Raw genomic sequence first — 21,310 nt, 5'->3', positions numbered from 1 at the left:
GCTTCTTCTAAGAGCTCATAGAAGTTGGATTAAGCTCCTAGCGGACTTGTGCCAGCTGACCAAGTGACAGCTGCGGCAAGAGCTAGTACTTGTGCATACAACATCGTCGCTTCCAAGTTTGTTACGAACTACCGGGTTGATAAAATTAAAGAAGGGAGTTCCAGGAGTTGTAGAATTATTGCTACAATACTAGGGCCCACCAAAGAGGCTTCAATGGATTTTATCACAGGTTTACCCAAGTCTGAGAGAAAGAGTGTCACATGGTGGTAGTTGACAAACTTACCAAGTATGCACACTTTTTTGCATTATCACATCCATTTAAAGCCAGTACAGTTTCTACGACATATATGGAAACAATTCAAAACCTACATGGAAACCCAAAGAATATTGTAAGTGACGGACATCCCATTTTTACAGGAAATTTTTTGGATAGAATTATTTTTTTGTCTTGGTTCTCAGCTAGCTCATAGCTCATCTTATCATCCTCAATCTAATGGGAAAACAGAGATAGTAAACAAATGTTTGGAAGAATATCTTCCTTGCTTTGTATCTGATAAATAGACACAATGGGTCAAATGGTTGCCTCTAGCTGAATGGTGGTATAACACTTCCTTCCATACTGTAACAAAAATGACCCCATTTATGGCACTTTATGGATATCAACCACCATCCATCACATCATATTTAAGAGAAAATTCTAAGGTTCAAGCAGTGCAACATCACATCGAGCATCAACAACAAGTTCTCCAACTCTTAAAGGATAACCTTGTCTTGGCGTAGAATAGAATGAAACAAAAGGCAGATCAACATCGCAGTGAAAGAAGTTTTGATGTAGGTGATTGGGTATTCCTATAGCTACAACCATATAAACAAATGTCCGTCAAGAAAGCTAAGAAGGATAACAAATTGTCACCAAAGTATTATTATTTGTACAAGTTGTTGCAAAAGATTGGTACAATGGCATACAAATTGGAGCTTCCTGCAGCTTCTTGAGTGCACCCAGTTTTCCATGTTTCATGTTTAAAGAAGGTTATAGTCGACAAGCTCCAAATTCAAACAATATTGCCAGAACTTGACGAGGAAGGAAAAAATATATTGGAAGCAGAAGCAATAATAGAAACAAGAACTCGAAAATTACGAAATAGATCCATTTCAGAGTATTTCATCAAGTGGAAGGACTTATCCGCTGAAGATTCCACATGGGAGGATGAGAATTTTATACAGAAGCATCCAGAACTACTCAAGCGTTGAGGACGACACTTTTTTGAAGGAGAGGGGCATGCTAGGTCCCTATAATACTAGTGATGCCCCCATTAATATTGTAGTTGTATCCCTTATTAATATTGTTGTGCCCCTATTCTCCCCATATTTTTATTACTGTGCCCCATAGAATCTCTCTATTGTTATTTTTGTGCCTTTATATTATTATTGTTAGGTCGGCTTGGTTATATTGTGACCCCTTAGACTCCTATATATAGAAAGGAGGTTTTATCATTTGAATCATCCAAGAATTTTTCATTTGTGTAATGTAAAGGAGGTTGCCCCCTCGAAGAGGCTGAATTCTAAGGCATTCAACTATCTTTTCTATCTTTTTGTGAGCTGGTTTCATAACAGACTAGGTTTTAAATTTTGTCACCCTCGTAATGTCATCGTTTAGAATTGATGATTGAAGTAGCCATCACAGAAAATATATCGAGGCATGCATTGGGAAAAATACAATGGTGCAAAAGTTGAACCATAGATGGGAAGGTAAAAGACAAAAATAAAAGATGGGGACATCTTACTCTTTTTAAGAAATAAGATTTATGACTACTTTAACTCAGCAACAAGATCAATATACAGAAAGACTGTTATCCATAATAATCATATAACAGTGCATGCAGTGACCATTAAATCCTTCTAGATAATGACAATGGAAACGCACCATCCTAAACGATACTGACAAGAATTGAGATGCAAAGAAAGAAGAATCAGAATAAACTAGAAAAAAAAGTAAAATTACTATTCACATTACTCATAACAATAGTTAAATATATGAGATAGGAGACAAACATTACTCAAAACCTGAGCAAGTTCCCTTTGAAGGTCCCTAGCTTGTGCCAGTCCCACTACTGAAGATGGAAGATTGGGACCTTGCAGATCATGCTAGGTTCCCACAATTAGAAACAAATAAACATATGAAGTGTGTCTACTACATGTAGTCAGGTGTTACTACAGTAGAGACGGTGGAATGGATCCGCAGTATGGAGAACTCGGGGTTTCTTAATCTGTTATGGGTGCCCCATTATCACCACACCCGTATCAACAATATTTGTGTGTGCAAGCTACTCACTTTGGTGCACGATGGGTGTTTATGGCTAGGAGGGCCTATCCCTATCACTGACATTCTCATTCACAGGATCACGCACCTGCCATACAAGGGATTGAATCCTGCCAAGGAGTTTGGCAGAAAGACAAGGGAAAAGGATGTGGCATAAATAATGAAAAAAAAATTCAACCTCATGAAGAAGGCACGAGGGTATTCCATCCTATCAAAAACAGACCCAATAGTGAAAATAGCCATGCGAATCTTAGCAAGGAAAGTGATGAAAAAGTGTCCCACACATGAAGTTCCAGTGCCTATAGTATCCCTGGCTGCTCAGTACATGAAGGGAATACAATTCAACTGGTCTAGGTACCTGTGTCATCAATTCCTCATGAATTTCCACGAGGCCCAGGATGAAACCAAGTCAGTTCATTACGCTTTGTTTCTACTGTCTATTGTTTTGGTTGTGTGGGAATTGCTGGAGGATAAAACACATATTTAATTAAATTTGAAACTAAATAGTGGATCTAGAATTTCAAAATAACAAAAAAAAATCAATTCTAATGATGTCCTTGTACAAAACAATTTCCAATTTTAATGAAATATGTGTTATAACCAGTTTCCTCCACTTGAAGAAGGATTACTAGAAGCAGCAAAGTTTGCCTCTCTATGGGCTACAAAGGACCCCGCGTGGATCATAGAGACAAAGATAATTTGGGTCCTGATGGAATCAAGCCTCTGCATGGCCATTAACCAGTGCCCAAGGTTGTCCTCGACCTTGTACACACAGTTGTCGGCCTATGCAGTATTGAAGGTTGATTTCCATAGAGTTTACATTCAAGCACGAAAGGATCCATAGCATAAATGGCACGACTTTCCATATTTGGTGATGGAGATAGATGTGCAGGAGGTGATTGCATGATGGTTAGCAGAGTGGCATGCCCCCTCAGACTTAAATCCTAGAACAAGTAAGGGTGCAGGATGTTCGGTAGCGTAGAAGAGAAAGGAAGCAGCTAAGCAGTCTATGCAGAACCTCACCACGCATAGAAAGAAGGAAACCACAGAGAAGGCTCAAATGGAGAAAGAGTACACTACTAAGGAGCAGGAAGAATAGGAGCAACATGAGTCACAAAGAAGTGGCAAGCCACCTTTGCCAAAGACCCATGGGGAAGAACTATCAAAGCAAGGTAGTAGAGGAGATGAGGGGTAGAGCACCCCCTTCATTATGAAGAAGCACAGAAAGGTGTAGTAGGAAGGTCCCCGGAAAAAGTAAAAAATGGACAAGTCGAAGAGTGATCTCATGGTCTTAATGGAGGGTGATCTCGATGAGATTAAGGATAAAATAAGGGACACTATGACTAAAGTGTTCCAGCAGTTCTAGCAGCAATATATGCAGAGATTGGGGAGCATCCAAAAGGTTCTGCACGAGCTGCAGATCCAGGCAAACAGGATATAGGTGGGCACTAGTCAAGTGAGTGCAAAAGAAGCGAGCCTTGCACCTAGGATGAGTTAAGAAATCGAATTGGTAAGGAACCTCGACCTTAGAACTATTACATTACTAGAAGGGTCCGTTTATGTAGAGATAGCCGATGACCATGTCATCCTAAGCACAATTAAGAACATCGGGCAGAACATAGTAGCACTTCCCAACGAGATACTCTACATGCTGCATGCAGGAGTCATCGAGGAATTGAGAGCTCGTGAGTAGCACGCTCTCAATATCATAAGCGAATAAAGAGTGAATAATGATAAGATGTTCACTGAGAAGATGGAGGCCTTGGAAGAAAAGGAAACATTGCAGTGTAGGTTTTAACCTCGTACAGAAATTACCTCCATACGAATTCTAAAACAAAGAAAATAAACAATGCGAGATCATAACACATAAACACATATAAACAGAGATTTTCCCCTAGATCCCGAAACTGGGACTACCAGCATGATTTTTCATTATGTTCCTTTCAATGTTACAATACATATTTATACATGCTGAATCATCCAATACCATGGACTGAAAACTATCGTGTCCAATACCATGGACCGAAAACCATCACGTCCAATACGATGGACCAAAAGCCATCGCGCCCAAAAAACATGTGCGAAAATCATGCACAAAACCATAGGTGGGTCTGTCCAACCTAACATAGTGCCCCGGACTCCATAAAGTGGGGTTATGGGTGCCCTTCAAACCCCCTGTTAACTACATGGAAAGAATATAACACAACCCACCATTCTCCCACTTGTTGTTTTCTTTCCACAGGGGGCCACAAGAGAGCTTAATCATTTTCCCAACCGTGAAATGCACATTGTCTCTATACACCAAGAGAATTTCTCAAAGCTCACAGATTTTGTCAATGCATCTGCAGTATTCTTCAAAGTGTCCAACTTTACCAGCAACACCTTTTTTCCTTCTATCATATCCCTCACAAAGTGATACTGAACATCAATGCGCTTTGTCATTGAATGATATGCAAGGTTCTTTGCCAAGAAAATTGCACTTTGGTTGTCATAGTCTATCCTTATAGCTTCCTGTACTAACCCCATACTTGAACACAATATCTGCAACCAAACTGCTTCCTTTCTTGCATGAGTGGCTGCCATGTCTTCTGCCTCTGTAGTTGATAGTGCCACTATAGATTGTTTCTTACTCATCCAACTCACTGCAGCTCCAAATAGGCTAAACACATACCCACTTGTAGGTCTTTGATCCAGATCGCCAGCCCAGTCTTCATCAACAAAGCCACGAATATCCAACACTCTATCTAATCCTGGTCTTCCTTGGTAGCACAGACCATAATCACTAGTGCCACGCAAATACCTGAAAACCTGCTTCATTGTTGTCCAATACTCCTTTCCTAGTTTTGACATAAACCTGCTCAATAATCCCACTGCATGTGCAATGTCTGGTCTAGTATAGACCATTGCATACATCAGGCTACCGACTGCACTTGCATATGGAACACGCGACATGTCCTCTTCCTCTTTTTGTGTCTTGGGACATTGTTCAACAAACAACCTCACACCTACAGGAATAGGAACCTTCACCAGTTTACTATCCTGCATATCAAACCTCTGCGGTATTGTCTCGACATACTTCCTCTGGTTTAACTAGAGCTTCCTCTTTTCCTGATCTCTTTTAATTTCCATGCCCAAAATATAGTTTGCAACACCAAGATCTTTCATGTCGAATTTGGAGGACAATTGGGTCTTCAAATCCTGGATAATTTCTTTGTCATTTCCAACCAGCAACATATCATCCACATATAAGACCAGATAAATAACATGGTCACCAATTAATTTAAACTACACACAGTGATCTTGTTTGCTTCTGGTGAATCCAAGTCCCTGTATAAATGTATCAAATTTCTGATACCACATCCTTGGTGAGTCTTTTAACCCATACAGAGACTTCATTAAAAAGCCTTCAAATTGCTTCATGTAGATTTCCTCTTCCAGATCCCCGTGAAGAAATGTTGTCTTCACATCCATCTGTTCTACCTCAAAATAAAAAGCAGCAACAACATATAAAAGTAATCTAATAGAAGTTACCTTGGTAATAGGAGAAAAAATATCACCAAAATCAATTCCTGCCACCTGGGAATAACCTTTTTCTACCAACCGAGCTTTGTATTTCTCCACTTTTCCTTCTGCATTCGTTTTCTTTTTGAACACCCATTTGCTGCCAATGGGTTTCCTTCCAGCCGGCAACTCCGCAAGATCCCAAGCCTCATTTTTGTGCAAAGATGCCATTTCATCAACCATGGCCTCTTTCCAGAGTTTTCCATCCTCTGAATCTACTGCTTCCTTCATAGTTATGGGATCATTGTCAGTAATAGATAAAGAAAAATTTGAATAGAAAGCAGATGGACTATACCTTTCAGGCTACCTTCTTTCTTGAACTGATCTTCTCAAAACCGAAGTTTGTGGCTCTTCATCTTCTGATTTCTCCTCTACTGTAGAGTGGGATTCTTCCTCCTTTAGCTCAAACTCTATCTTCTCAGGTTCCTTTCATTGGACTTCATGTTTAATAACATCTTTCAACTCTTTGAACACCACATCTCGGTTGTACACAACCTTTCGTGTGACTGGGTTCCAAAGCTTATAACCCTTTAAACCATCCTTATACCCGATAAAGATGCACTTTTCAGATTTACTATCCAACTTGGTTCATTTCTCCTCAGGAACATGTACATATGTATCACATCCAAATACCCTCAGATGTGAAAGAGAGGGTTTCTTACCAGTCCATACCTCTTTTGGAGTCTTATCCTCCAACGCTGATTAAGGTGACATGTTGACCAAGTAACATGTAGTATCCACTGCCTCTGCCCAAAATTCCTATCCTAACCTGGCAACACTGAGCATGCTTCTTTCCCTTTCGATCAACGTCTTATTCATTCTTTCTGTAACTCCATTTTTTTGAGGTGTATATGGAGTATTCTTCTGCCGTACTATACCACACTTCTTAGAGAATTCTTCAAATTCCTTACTGCAAAACTCTCCACCGTTATCTGTTCTCAGCACCTTTATCTTCTTCTCTGTCTGGTTTTCCACCAGACCCTTAAATTCTTTAAACCTGTCAAAGACGTCAGATTTCTTCTTAAGGAAATATATCCATGTATTCCTTGAGAAGTCATCTATAAACGATACATAGTACACAGACAACTTAGTGGTGGAACCTTCACAGGTCCAAACACAACACTGTGCACAAGTTCTAATATATTTTTTGCCCTCTTACTACCGAAGGGGAAACTCACCCGATTTGCTTCCCATATACACAATTTTCACAGAAATCAAAATCCAGAGAGCTATTACTCATACCTTCTACCATACCTTTACCATGAAGTATCGAAAGGCCCTTTTCTCCAATATGTCCAAGCCTTTGATGCCACAGCATGATCTTCTCTCCAAAGACCACTACATTTTCTACTTCACTTTTAGGAACCACAAAACTATTACACCGATCAATAACAGTGCTATCTTCCAGCTTGTATATAGTTCCAATCTGAACTCCTCACATCAATACCAGTGCTCCGCGAACCATCTTGCAGGTATCCTTCTCGAACAATGTTTTTACACCTACATCATCCAACTTGCTAACAAAAATTAGATTTCTAGCTAATGCAAGAATATGTAGAAGACCTGGAAGCATTCTAACCCTTCCACCTTGCAACTTCAACTTTACTTTTCCGCGACCAACGATTCTAGCCTTCCTATCATCCCCCAAGAAGACATCACCACCATCATATTTCTCATACTCATAGAACCATTCTCTATGGGGAGTGAAGTGAAAGTATGCACCTCAGTCAATCAACCATGCCTCATGATCTACATGTGTACTTAAAGAAGCCAAGTACACATCCCCACCTTCATCTGAGGTGGCTTTCACCTCTGTAGAAGGAGCCTCATCAGATCCCTTTCCTTTGTCAGGAGCTTTAGATTTATAGTCCCTTTTTTAGTGCCCTTCCTTTCCACATTTCCAACACACCAGCTTTACAAGTTTTCATGGATATTTAGATCTCCCTTTAGATTTAGATCTCCCACTCGATGACTTATTTTTGTTTCTGTTCTGGGTCTGCCCTCATACAGACAAGGCATCACCATTTTGGCTCTCCATATTTTTCCGTCTCATCTCCCCCGTTAGCAAGGATGAGGCTATCTCATCAAAATGCAAGGCAATTTCATTGCTACCTATTGTAATAACCAGACTATCCCACGAATTTGGTAGAGAACACAACAAGATGATGCACTTATCTTCATCTCAAATTTTAATATCAACAGATGCTAACTGACTTACCATAGTATTAAATGCATTCAGATTCTCTGTCACCGAGTCTCCATCTTTCATCCTCAGGTTATAAAGCTTTTTTACCAGGAACAGTTTATTCACTAGAGACTTAGATTGGTACAAAGTCCCTAACTTGTCCCACAAAGCCTTCGTTGTAGCTTCCCCTGATACATTCAACAATACTGAATCTGAGACACACAATCATATTGTGCTCTTTACCTTCCGATCCAACTTCTTCCATTCTTCATCAGACACTCCCGTTGGTTTAGTACCCAGATCTATCGCGATCCACTGGTCTTTATCCACCAACAGATCCTCCATCTTGAGTTTCCATAACTGAAAACTTTAACCATTACATTTCTCAATCTCTATCTTTCCACTACTCACTATCTTCTTTCACCACCAGAATTGATCTCGCAGATCTCCCACTAAACAGGGTCTACCACAGGCCTGAGCGAAACCCCTCAACAAAAAAGGCGTCCCCTTGAAGCCAAAACATCTCTGATACCAAATGTAGGTTTTAACCCCATACAGAAATTACCTGCATATGAATTCTAAAACATAGAAAATAAACAATGTGAGATCATAACACATAAAACACATATACACAGAGATTTTCTCCTAGATCCCAAAACCAGGACTACCAGCTTGATTTTTCATTATTTTCCTTTCAATGTTACAATACATATTTATAGATGCCGAAGCATCCAATACCATGGACCGAAAATCATCATGTCCAATACCATGGACCGAAAACCATCATATCCAATAAAACCATCGCGTCCAAAAAACATGTGCGGAAATCATGCACAAAATCATAGGTGGGTCCGCCCAACCTAACATAGGGTCCAAAACCAAAATTTTATGGGGCACTGCCCCAGACCCCATAAAGTGGGGTTACGGGTGCCATACAAACTCCCTATTAACTACGTGGAAAGAATATAACACATCCCAACATGAAGGCATAGAGTTCCCAACTAGAGTCCACAGTTGCAGAAGCGTGCCAGACAATACCTGAGATTCATATCCCTAAGGATGACAGCCAAAACTGAAGATCAAAAAATTAGCTGTTGGTGTGTGCCAAGCCAAGGCAGAGGTTGGTCGAGTTCAATTTGAACTCAATATGAAAATCACAGAGCTGCAGTTAAAGTTGCAACCCATGACTCTGCTAAGGTCAGGGAGTAGCACAGACTTGCCATAAAAGAAGGGATGGCCACCCTCGATGCCACAATCACTGACTGTTCGACATTATTTGAGCAATCCATGGAGTTGGTGACAAATTTTCAGGAAGACCCAAACCTGGAGACACTAAATACAGAGGTCAGGGAGCTACAGAGGTAGTATGACGAAGTCATGGAAACAACGTGCTCCATTGCAACAGCGCAATGCCTAGCTAAATTACAGGAGGGCAAGTAGCTGCTCACATAGATGGAAGACGAACAAAAGAAGGAGGCCTTTCTTAAGGTGAGGTTGCAGTCATGGTTGGAAGAGGCTTATCAAGTAATGACGACCATCTAGGACAAGCTTAAAGGCTTGCAACAGACACAACAGACAATGAGGCTGGCCGCAGAAGGATCAACTATAGAGAAGTTAGTCGAGGAGGTCAAGCAGGTAGCTATGCAGAGCGATGTCGAGGTTGTAGTAATTCATGTGGAGCTGAGGGGTCTTCGCAATGCCAACCGAGTGACTCGAGGGTGAGTCACGATCTTTGTGTTGGGCTCTTATTGGGATGGGGTCCCCTAGGTCAGTTTTGGGGTTAACATAACCCAATTTTTGTTGTATTTTTTGTAAATAATGTAAATTCTTCATGATTTGTGGATGCGGAGTGCATAGATGGTTAGGAGTCAAAGGGGTTTTAGCCCCTTGTTTATGTAAAGTTTGAGTCAACTTTGAGATCCACCCATGGTCCATGGACCATGGGATTGTATAAGTAGGTGTGTCATAGAGAGTCTAAGGCATGGAGTCTTAGAAGTGATAGCGGGAAGAAGTGGCTCAGATAAGAGATGAAAGGCTCTGTAGCTAAATACGCAGAGGCCTAGGTAAAGTCCGCAGCTGAGTGTGCGGACCCCTACAACTGAGTGTGCAGGGTAGTTTTGAGTCTATAAAGCTGAATTGAAGATAAATAAAGAAATTTACTGAAGAAACACCGTATATATCTATTTTCTTTTGTTTACGAGATATGTTCTGGATGAATAATGTGTTTATGCATATTGATCTAATGATGTGTGATTCTCTTGAATAAGTCTTAATAGATGTACGTAATGAATGTTAAGTACTTTCGCAAAGACTATGATCAATCATGTTATTTTTATTAATTAACTTAAGTAGATATGCACGAACACTAATTTGGGATTTTCGTCTCATGTGCATACGTAGATAAATCAATTGTTAAGGATCCACAAAAGCTAATCGTTGACCCTCATGAAGGTCTGAAGGTTGTTTTAGTAGAGTTGCAGTACCAAGCCATAAGCGCTTATCGATCTGCACGAAAGAAAATCAAGGGCACTAGAAGACATCGCACTCATCTTTGGATGCAAAAAATTGGTTCTTGCATCCCCCATACAGCTTCGGGTGACACTACAGCCTGCGCTATGCGCATTATTGCTGAAAGGGCCAGTAGTGTATGGATTTGTTGTTTTGCGCAACTAAATCTAAATCTAGGTTAGGACCCCCTAAGCCAAAACTCATCTTTGGCATCGTGCACTGAAGCAGCTAAATTCTTGACTTTCCTTTTGGCCTATGCATCATTTGGGATATGCAATTCTGGAACTATTTGACAAGCCTGCTTAATTATTGTCTCTAGATGTGTGCTTCGCACTTGCATCTCCTCTTTCTCCTTCAGGGCCTGTGTCTTCTCCTCGTACATCTGTGAATTGTTAACTTTTCATTCACTGGGGACTGCAAGGGTGTGTTGCTCCTAGATCTGCAACTCATATGAGACCCCCTGATGTAATGCATGGAGGGTTAGGAGCTGTAGTGTGACTACATTGATTCCTACGTCCTTAATCTTTTTGAGCAAGGCGCGGTCATCGTGGTTATTTGTTTGCAAGGATCCTTTAAGTAAGGGGATGAACCTTAAGTCCATGGTCCATTCCACTTCTGGAACACTTACGCTCCCTTGAGTCTGGTTTGTTTTCACTACGCTTGCTTCCTCCATGCTTGCCTAGATTTGGCTTGACTGGATCTGCAACTCGCACAGATCCTTCTAGACACTGCCTAGTGTTTTTATATACTATTGTTCAAAGTGCATCCATAGTTTAGATGTGGTATCTTGAAATTTGTTTCTCACTTTTGTATCTTGTGTTTCTTTCTCAACCCGCTCTTTCACAACATGCTCCTTCACAGCCCACTCTTTCTCTGCAGCTACCTTAGCAGTAGCTTCTTGTTAATTCTACTGTATAGCCTTCTCCTGTGTGACTGACTGTTTTTGTTCTTTCTTCTTTTTCACTGCAGAATTCTATGTGGAGGAGATTTCTCCTACCTTTCTTGTCCCAATATCCAACTGAGTAGGCTCATGCCATTCTACTGTCCATCCACCAACAACCTCCCAGACATTTGTGTCTGCCACCAAGTATGGCAACTTGTATCAATTCTCTTAAGGGTCCTTCCTTGCATAGATCCAAACATTGGGAAAGTCTGCTTTAAATTCAATAACTGATTGCACCTCAGATTTAGGCTTACTAAATTCTTTGTTCAACGTTGCCTGAGTCTCTACTAATGATGCCTGAGAATTATAAGTGCAATACTTAATATACCAAGTCAGCACGTGATCCTTTAAGGTGCTAACCAACTCTGCCTTATTTATATTATCATCGGTGATTTTTTGTATTGTCCATACAATGTTCACAACAAAGCAAAATTTCTCTCGATCTTCACTTCCTATACCCTTGAAGATAGGCATCTTCATTACGTTTTCTAGGATGAATGGTGGAGGTGGAGGCAGAGGTGTAGGTGAAGGTGTATGTGGTGGAGGCGAAGGTGGAGGTGGAGTGAATGGATGAGATATCCTCAGAATACCCTGGGTTATTAACTGAACAATGCTTCGTGGTGTAGTCAACACAGCCCCTTCGTCGTGGCTTGAAGGAGATTCAATCGTTGGACTATATTCTGGACTTGATCCGAGACTTCTAAAGAGTCTACCACTTCACGTAGCTCCAAACATTAAGGTAATGGAATTACCCTCTTTTCACATAATAACATCTTAATCAAAGTATTCAGTGACCTTAAATACTTACCTCATGGTCATTTAAAGAATCTTCGCTCCAAATTCAGTTACAAATTCTCCTGGAATTCGATCCATCCAATGATTGATAGCCTGTGCTATCTTATTTTCAGATGCCTCTAGTCTTCGTATCAATTCTCGAGTCCATGCTATAGGACTATCGAGCTTCCACCTTCCTTGACTATCTGTCAATTCAACTAACTAGTCATATAGTTCAATTGGCAAAGTTCAAAAGAAGATTTTGTGTACCTCTGTATACAGATACCTATTCAACCAATCATCTTCAACAGGTGAGGATTCATGTTTTCTTGAATTGCAAACTCGTGAATCTTTCGATCTAACAACTTTTCAATCTCTTTCTTAGTTGAATTCCAATGATGTAACATCACACATCTCTTAAGTAGATGCTGGTCTTGGCAACAGAACCATTTGTTGGCTTAGGGGGTCCCGACCCAGGTTCAGAGTTAGTTGTGCCAACCAACAAAACACTACACTATTGGCCCTTTTAGTAAAAATCCACGTATTACAGGTTGCAGTCTCACGTGAAGCAGTATTGGGGGATGTAAGAACTGAGTTTCTGCATCTAGAGACTAGTGTGATGTCTTCCAGCCCCTTAGATCTTCCTCTGTAAAAATCAGTAATCTTCTAGGGCTGATAGTGTAACTAAGTTAAAGTTTCCTTCAAACCTTTGTGAAGGTCCATGATCAGTCTTTGTGGACCTTAAACAGTTGATTTACCTATTTTTGCGCATCAACAAGCAACCCTAGATCGGATTCGCATGGATATACTTAATTTGTTAGAAAACAGAAGAGAAATAACTTGTAACTTCACGAAAGGGGATAAGCACTCATTTCATAAATTATCAAGACAGATTCGTTGAATTCGCATAGAATTCATTCAATAATTCAGAAAACATATCATTAATGAACAAAATATAACATAAACAGATTCAATGGAAATACTAAGCGATTCTTCAAACAACTGTCTTTATTGATCCTTCCTTCACAAATTACATACTCGTTACCCTGCGCACTCAACTGTAGGGGTCCACGCACTCAGCAACAGACTCTACCCAACCCTCCTGCGCACTCAGCTGCAGGAGCCTTCCCTTCTCTACCTAAGTGCAAGAAGTAGAGCCTTCCTGCCTTAGCTCTTGCTCAAGACAACAAACTCTTCAATGTACTCAATTTCTTATCCAAAGTTATCTCTAAGATTCGCTAAGACTCAATTATTTATAGCTTTCCTAATACAATACCATGGCCCTCAGATCATGTGTGAGTCTTCAAAACTGACCAAAAACAAGTGGTTAAGGCCCCTTTGACTCTATTTATCTACGCACTTTGCATCCACATTTTGCAGAGACTTTACATCTTTTACAAAATTCTTTACAAAAAATGACTAAGTAAATTCAATTCTACCGCTAGGGACCCCATCCCCACAGGTGGATTTCTTGTTGTTTGTGGGAGTGGAAAACCTCTATATATAGAGGATTGTCCATGCTTTAGGCTAACTTGAGGCTGAAACCATGATTGTAGGCCGACTTGAGTTTCCTTCATCATTTTTTCTCCTTTGATGATTTCTTTGCATGGAGAGGACTCATCTTTGCTTGGAGTGATATTCTTTGACTCTTATACAAATATGTACATGGTGTAACATGCCCTTAAGTGTCTTCAAAATTTCTTTTGACTCTTTGACTTACCTATATCACTTTGACATGTTCTAGACCTATTTTAATGAGCAAGAAACTCATTGATAAATATTGGAAAAATAATATTTCTTTTCTTGAATATCTATATATATATATATATATATATATATATATATATATATATATATATATATATATATAGATATATAAATTACATTTATGAATATGGAACCTAGTTACACATTCTTCAACATTACTTGGGTGAGAGCAAGCATCTTTAACCCTAACAAGGATGTCAATATTCCCATTTTGAAGCAATTAATGGGATGATTATGAATTGGGGTGACCCAGTACCACAAACATTGATCCACTACCAGTGAGAATATATAATCCCGACAAAGTTATCTACATCACCCCATTGTGAAAAAAGATTAGATTCAAGTGGTCACAAATAGTATGGTGATTAGGGAAGGTCTTATAGATGGAGTATGAATGTAACTAGCTTGTACAACAAGAGTTTCAAAACCATTTGGTATGTGAAAGCCAAAACTTGTGTTTATAGGTTTATTACCCATAAAATAATCAATCTCTCATAATATTTATGTGTAGGGAGTGCAATAAGGATGTGGGCAAAGGAAATGCTTCAACATGAAGTTTGAAATTGTTAAAAAAATAAGGTCTAAGCCTTTTGGAAAAGTAATTAACCTTCAACCTTCATACATGAACAAAGTCTTCAAATATGTGCTCCAAACTCATCAATATAGAATATACTAAGAGATTAGAAATTCACATTTCATTATGTGTAGGTTTTAACCCTGTACAGAAATTACCTACAAACCAATAATAAAAACACAAACTAAACAATGACGAGAATATAAAATAAATACAAAGAGATTTTCCCCTGCATCCAAAAACCAGGACTACCATATTGATTCTTTATTATGTTCCTTTCAATGTTACAATACATACATATACATGTCAAAGCATTCATAAACCCCAATCCATTAGTCATGGATTAGAAAATAACCATAGTTCCCTTGGCCCTACCTACAAAATACCATGGGAAGAAAACCATCACGCCCAAAACCATGTGTAGAACCCATGCACAAAACCATAGGTAGGTCCACCAACGTAAAATAGGGTCCAAAAAAAAATTCTCGGGGCGCTACCTTGGACCCCATATAGTGGGGCCATCACCCCCATAGAACCCCCTGACAGGGGAAGCTCTAACCCTCCTACTGCTCCCAATGCAATTAACAAGGGGTGTTATTCCCCCCCTATGACCCCCATGCACGTGTGAATAGCCATGGAAATAATGTAACACACACCCAACATTATGGCTGTGATCGCTAAATATTATTTAAGATGCAAAGGTTTCATGTTTATTTATTCTAAATCGATCAACTTTAAAGTATGCATAATGAAAGGTTTTATTTATGTACAACAATTTATATACATTGTGTGTTAATAGAAAAATTTGTCAAAGAAATAAAAAATACACTATAGCCAAGTCAAGAACTTATCATTGACATACCTTCTCACTTGGAGCTTCCCACTTATCCAAAACAAAAATATTGGAAGTAAATTAAAAAAAGAGTGAGTTATGTTGACTAATCTGTATCCCAAAAGTAGGTAGAAGTATAGGTAACAAGAATAGTTTTCTTTGAAATACCTTTTCCATCCAACTTTCCATGAATTCATAGCATTATGTGTGAAAATTCAAATGATCAATGCTTTCAAACATAAATTTTTCTGCAATTCCAACAGGGTTAGTCCCTTGGAAATTTGATTTTATGTGACATTCACAATATAATTCCTGATTAGAAACACTTCAAGAATATTATACATTATGATTTCCATATTTCAAATTATGTTTTAGAATATGAAGGGAATCCTCAAAATTTGTAGTAAGGGTATCAATATTTGATTCAGGGGAAACTAGATTTTCTTCTTTATAAGATTTATGATCTAAAAATTCTAAATTAAAACCATGATCGTATTTTAAACTATTGGATTGATTATAGTTGTGATAAATAGGAAGAGATAAAAGATAAGAATTCATATCATAATTTTCATTTTCATTTACAAACTCATATTCATTGTAACTATCTTAGACAGGTTGTTCTGAAGTATATTTTAAAGACGTATCTTGAGTTATATTGTTACAGTCCTTATTTTGATACAGTACATTAAAAGTATTTAGACTATTTTCAAAACAAGAATTAAAATATATACTTGATTCATGATTCAATTCATCTTCATAATCATCATAAATAAGTGGTTGAGAATAGTCAACATGAAAATTAGACGAAATAGAATCAGAATGGTCAATGATAAGTTCACATATTAGTTTCCCTATTACATCACAAAACAATTGAAAAATCAGATCAATTGATTGAATAATATTTTTACTCATTAGTTATTGTTGATGACTTTGAAGAATATTTAACATAATTTCTAATTGGTTAGATATAGAATCAAATATTCCAAATATAACTTCTCCTCTATAGATGTTATTATTACCATCTTCCAAACATGAAAATAAATATTAGGTAAAATTAGGAGTGATAGAATCTTCAAATTTCTCAAAAATTAATGTATTCTATGATCTTCTGACAGAGGGGTGTCGTGTTCATTAATTTCAAGATCTTATGACAACATATGTAATTCATTAGCGTCTAATATGGATGGTGACCTTTAAATATTTTTAGACTTAAATTCATCAAAATTAATTTCTACTTCAGATTCATTATCCATTTCAGTTTTTTCATTGTTATTATCGTATTTATTTTCTATACTATAATCATTATAAATTATAAAACAATTAAAATCGAGTAACCTTGTAAGATACATACATTTATAATACACATGAAAGATTATATTAAAATACTTCAACGAAGGGATTGCACAAGGCGGAACTCTTTTGTACCATTTTCAGACATCACCTTCCAATGAAATCATAAACAACTTCATGAGTACATACTCATAGTCAACCCCCATATTGGGGATGAAATCATGGAATTTGATAACATGTTGTGTTGGATCATCATCTTCATCATTGATTAGGCAAATTTTCGTGAATGATTTCAAACAAAAATATCAATTGTACAGGAACTTTTATTGACGCATATTTTCATGTGAAATCATGAGAAATGTGAATGTGTAAATAACACTTCTAAAAACCATAAGCATGAAATAAGAAGCAATAATAATGAAGCAAACATAATAGATAATATGATAACAGAGTTTGTCTAGTGTGGACTACATCTCTCGGTCCAGGGTCAATAGTGGGGAGGTTGCTTCATTAGTCACTACAAGAAGATGATGATTACATGATGCAATATTTGTCAATACAAGGATGAAACTCTTATCTAGAGTGACATGTCTCTCCAAAGAGATGTTTTCTTATATAGAAGTCTCACTCACCATATGTTCTCCTTCACCATGACTAAGGAACAATATCTCACATAAAGTGGTATTGATGGATCTCAAATTCAAAGGGTGATCTTAACAAAATCAAATGAACACATGGTAAAAATACACTTTATACCTCCAAGTTTGAGGACATCTAGAAAATTAGTTACTAGGATGAAGAAACTACTTGCCCAATCATGTTCCTTGCAAAAAGTCATGAAATTTGAGTATAAATACAACCCCTTTCTCTCACGATCAAATTTTCCCCCCCCAAGGGATATTTTAGATTCCTCACAAGATTTGCTTATGGGCATGGGTGAAAAATCCACTACTTAGATGAAGAAATGGACTGAACCATTAGACTCCTAGAAAAAAGCTAATACAAATGAGTATAAACTTGACATGTTTCAAACACCGTAAAAATCATCCCTAGAAAATGCTCAAGATTCCTCACAGATTATACATAAGGAAAATATTGTGGAATATTCGCCTAGAATATTCTTCATCTTGAAAATCATGCCCCACCTGGGCTAGATTTCATGTGGTGAATCTTCATTCATGGTTCCTCCATTCTGACTTGGAGAATGAAAAGTCGGGATTTTAATATGTGTTGGGAGGTGTTAAATTCAAAGCCAAACTAGCTTGTGTGTTGGTGAAAACTCATAGTTGGTTATGGTTGGCGCTGGCTCCAACTCATGGACCACCTTTTTATTTAAAAAATGGTGTGTTGTTTATTATTTTGGAGCCATTGTTTTGATTTTAGTTGGTGGTTTATTTGAATTTGGTGGTGTATGGGGCCACCTATTAGGTGGGTCTACTAGTGGGCCAAGCGGGTTCAAATCCCGTTGGCACTCACGTTTCATAGTGCCACTTGTGGTATGGTCATTGGATGTTTTGTAACAACAACCATATATATAATATAATAATGGTCGAGTCTGGGGGTGGATCTTCTGGGCTCGTCGCATTAGATATATATATATATATATATATATATATATATATATATATATATATATATATATAGATATATATATAGATATATAGATATATAAATATATATATCTATATATCTATATATATATCTATATATATATATATATATATATATATATATATATATATGTATATATATATAAAATAAGACAATGTTAAAAACCAGTTGGTCAGATTTTGGGGGTCACTGGAAAAATTAAAGAGGTGACAATTTCATCATTTCCGATTGTTGATGGGTGATAATTTTTTTCTCAGTTAGCTTCTGCCAAATTTGGTAGGTTCCACGAAATATAGATGGTCTTCCAAGTTTGATGAACCTCCAAATTTAGTCGGTGCTATGCTAAATTTAGCTAGTAGGATCAAGTTGACCAAAAATTTGACTATGAATATCTTGAGTATCTGAATTCAGATTTGAGAATATCTTTGTCATTGGAATCAGGATGAAGAATTTGATTTTTGAGCCTCTCTAGAACCACCTAGATCATTCCTCCCCACTAAGGAGCTTTTGGTACTCCAAAAGCATAAAGGCAATCTACAATCTGTTATACTCCCTCATCTGCACAACGAGTTCCTTCTCCTTCACCTTTGCACTTTGGAGTCATAAGTGATGAACTAAAAAATATATCCTATGAAAACCTATAGTACAACTTGAAAAATACATGTTCTTTTACAAGACCGATCATGACCTAAGAAACCCCCATACTTTCCAAGAGTTTATAACACACTCATTGGTAAATTTTACATCAAAAACCATAATAGAAACCAATACCCAAGCTATCAACCAAAAGGAAAAATATATGATCATGTTGCATTCATAAGTGATGGTAAACACTTTACCACTTTTACAAACATTTTGCAACATGCAATTTCCAAAATATGGCCATGCTTAACTACTAATGAATCCCCATTTCTTACCCAACTAGGTTAATGGGTAGCTTCTTATCTTGTTGAAAAAATTCATTGATTGGTTCCTTGTTAGGTTCTTTTTTGGCCCTCCTTCAGTCGCTACTCTAGATGGATCTCCCAACATGTGGCTCTCTGATGTCCACTCTTGCTATAATGATTTTCAAAAGTTATTCTTCCTCTAGACTTTCCTGACCTTCTTTCTTTCCTAATATGGAGAAGGGCCTCCATGTCTCGTCCTTTTCCTTTCTTCCATTCTTTTCCAACACTTGGAAACAGCATAGTTATACCAGCCACAAAAAGTACATAGTTTTCTATACCACAAATTATGCTCATCATTATCAATCTTCTTGTAATCAAAAGGTACATTAGAATATCAATACATTTTATGCCCTTCCTGGTTGTCTTTGGTGCAAGCCTAGTGACAAGTACTTTCCTTAGCTCTTCCTCTGCAATGGTCATTGTCATGGGAAGACTGTGATGTGCTTACAACATCCTCTTTCCTAGATGGTTTTGGAAATTGCTTGAATTAATTGTCTTAAGAACCCCTTGCTTTTGTTTCCTTTGAGCACTCCCCTTCAATGTGCCCAATCATGAAATTTGAGATAATTCCACCACTTGTATGGGATTCACAATTCCTTTGACATTAGCTCCTAGGCCCTTGGCTTCATATCCCATCTTATTCATTAATCTCAAACCAATGCCCGTAATGGGGCTTTCAAAAGCACCCAAATCATCATCATCATGTGAGAATGAAATTGAAGAAATACCAATGTTTTTTACCTCAACTATTGAAGCTCGTGATGATGGATTCATTAAGCCTTCATTGCACATCAACTTTTCCAAGGCCTCTTATGTGGCTCATAATTAAAGCTGCAATATTTACTTCTGATTTTCTGAAATATCCTCAATTCAAAATTCTCTGCTTGAAGGCTCTCATTTATCTCTTCATTTGAATTAGGAGAATAATATGAAGAACAAAAATATTCACAGAAAGATGGAGATGGAGCTTTGTTCTCTAGTCTCTCTTTCTCTTGTTCCTCATTTGCCATTTTTTCCTCATAATTTGCAAACAATATATCTACCATGTCTGTCATCCTCTAGAAATCCTTGTAGAGATATAGGTTCTTCTCCATTTCCTTTATTGTTGCATGTTCAATCTCTCCCATGATGATATTTAGAATCCCTACCAAAAAGGTTAGACAACTCTGATACCACTTCATCTAGGAATTTTTTGTGAATGCTTTCAAATAAATTTTCCGTTATACAGGACCTTTTACTAACACATATTTTCATGTGAAATCATGAACAATGTGGATGAATAAACAACACTTCAAGAATCCATCAACATGAAACAAGAATCATTAATCATGAAGCAAACATAACAGACAATATGATAACAGAGTTCATCTAGTGTGGAATATGTCTCTAGGTTCGGGGTCGAGAGTGGGGAGGCCACTTCATTAGTCACTACAAGAAGATGATGAGTACATGATGTAATATCTATGAATACAAGGATTAAAATATTATCTAGAGTGGCATTTCTCTCTCAAGAAACAATCTCCTATAGAGAATCTCATTCACAAGATGTTCTTCATCAGCACGACAAAGGAACAATTTCTCACATAAAGTGGCATAATAAATATCCTCTCGCAAAGTGACATAGGTGGATCTCAGATTCAAATCATGACTTCAAAAAAATCAAATGAGGACATGGTAAAAATACACATTATACCTCCAAGTTTGAGGATGAACATACAGTACGTAAAATTTCAGCATCAAAGTGCCCATGAAATTTTCACATACATAATATGTAAACCAATCAAAATCATTTAAATTTTAAAGTAGGTACATGTAAATATTTTGGAGGTAAAATAAAAATAAAAATCCCCTTTTTAATTGTGTTTTTGGCTTATCTCCTAATAGGTTTACTCAAATTTCACGTGAAGACACTTGTTGGATGCAGAATTAAATTCTACATCCAATGAGCACTTATTATGCATACTTCTCAGAACACTCACAATGATAAAAATTGAAGAT

Source organism: Pinus tabuliformis, chromosome 7 (genome assembly GCF_031772625.1).
Source record: "Pinus tabuliformis cultivar Carrire ecotype Pingquan chromosome 7, CPIR1, whole genome shotgun sequence".
Classification (NCBI taxonomy): domain Eukaryota; kingdom Viridiplantae; phylum Streptophyta; class Pinopsida; order Pinales; family Pinaceae; genus Pinus; species Pinus tabuliformis.
This window is presented reverse-complemented; position numbering follows the sequence as displayed.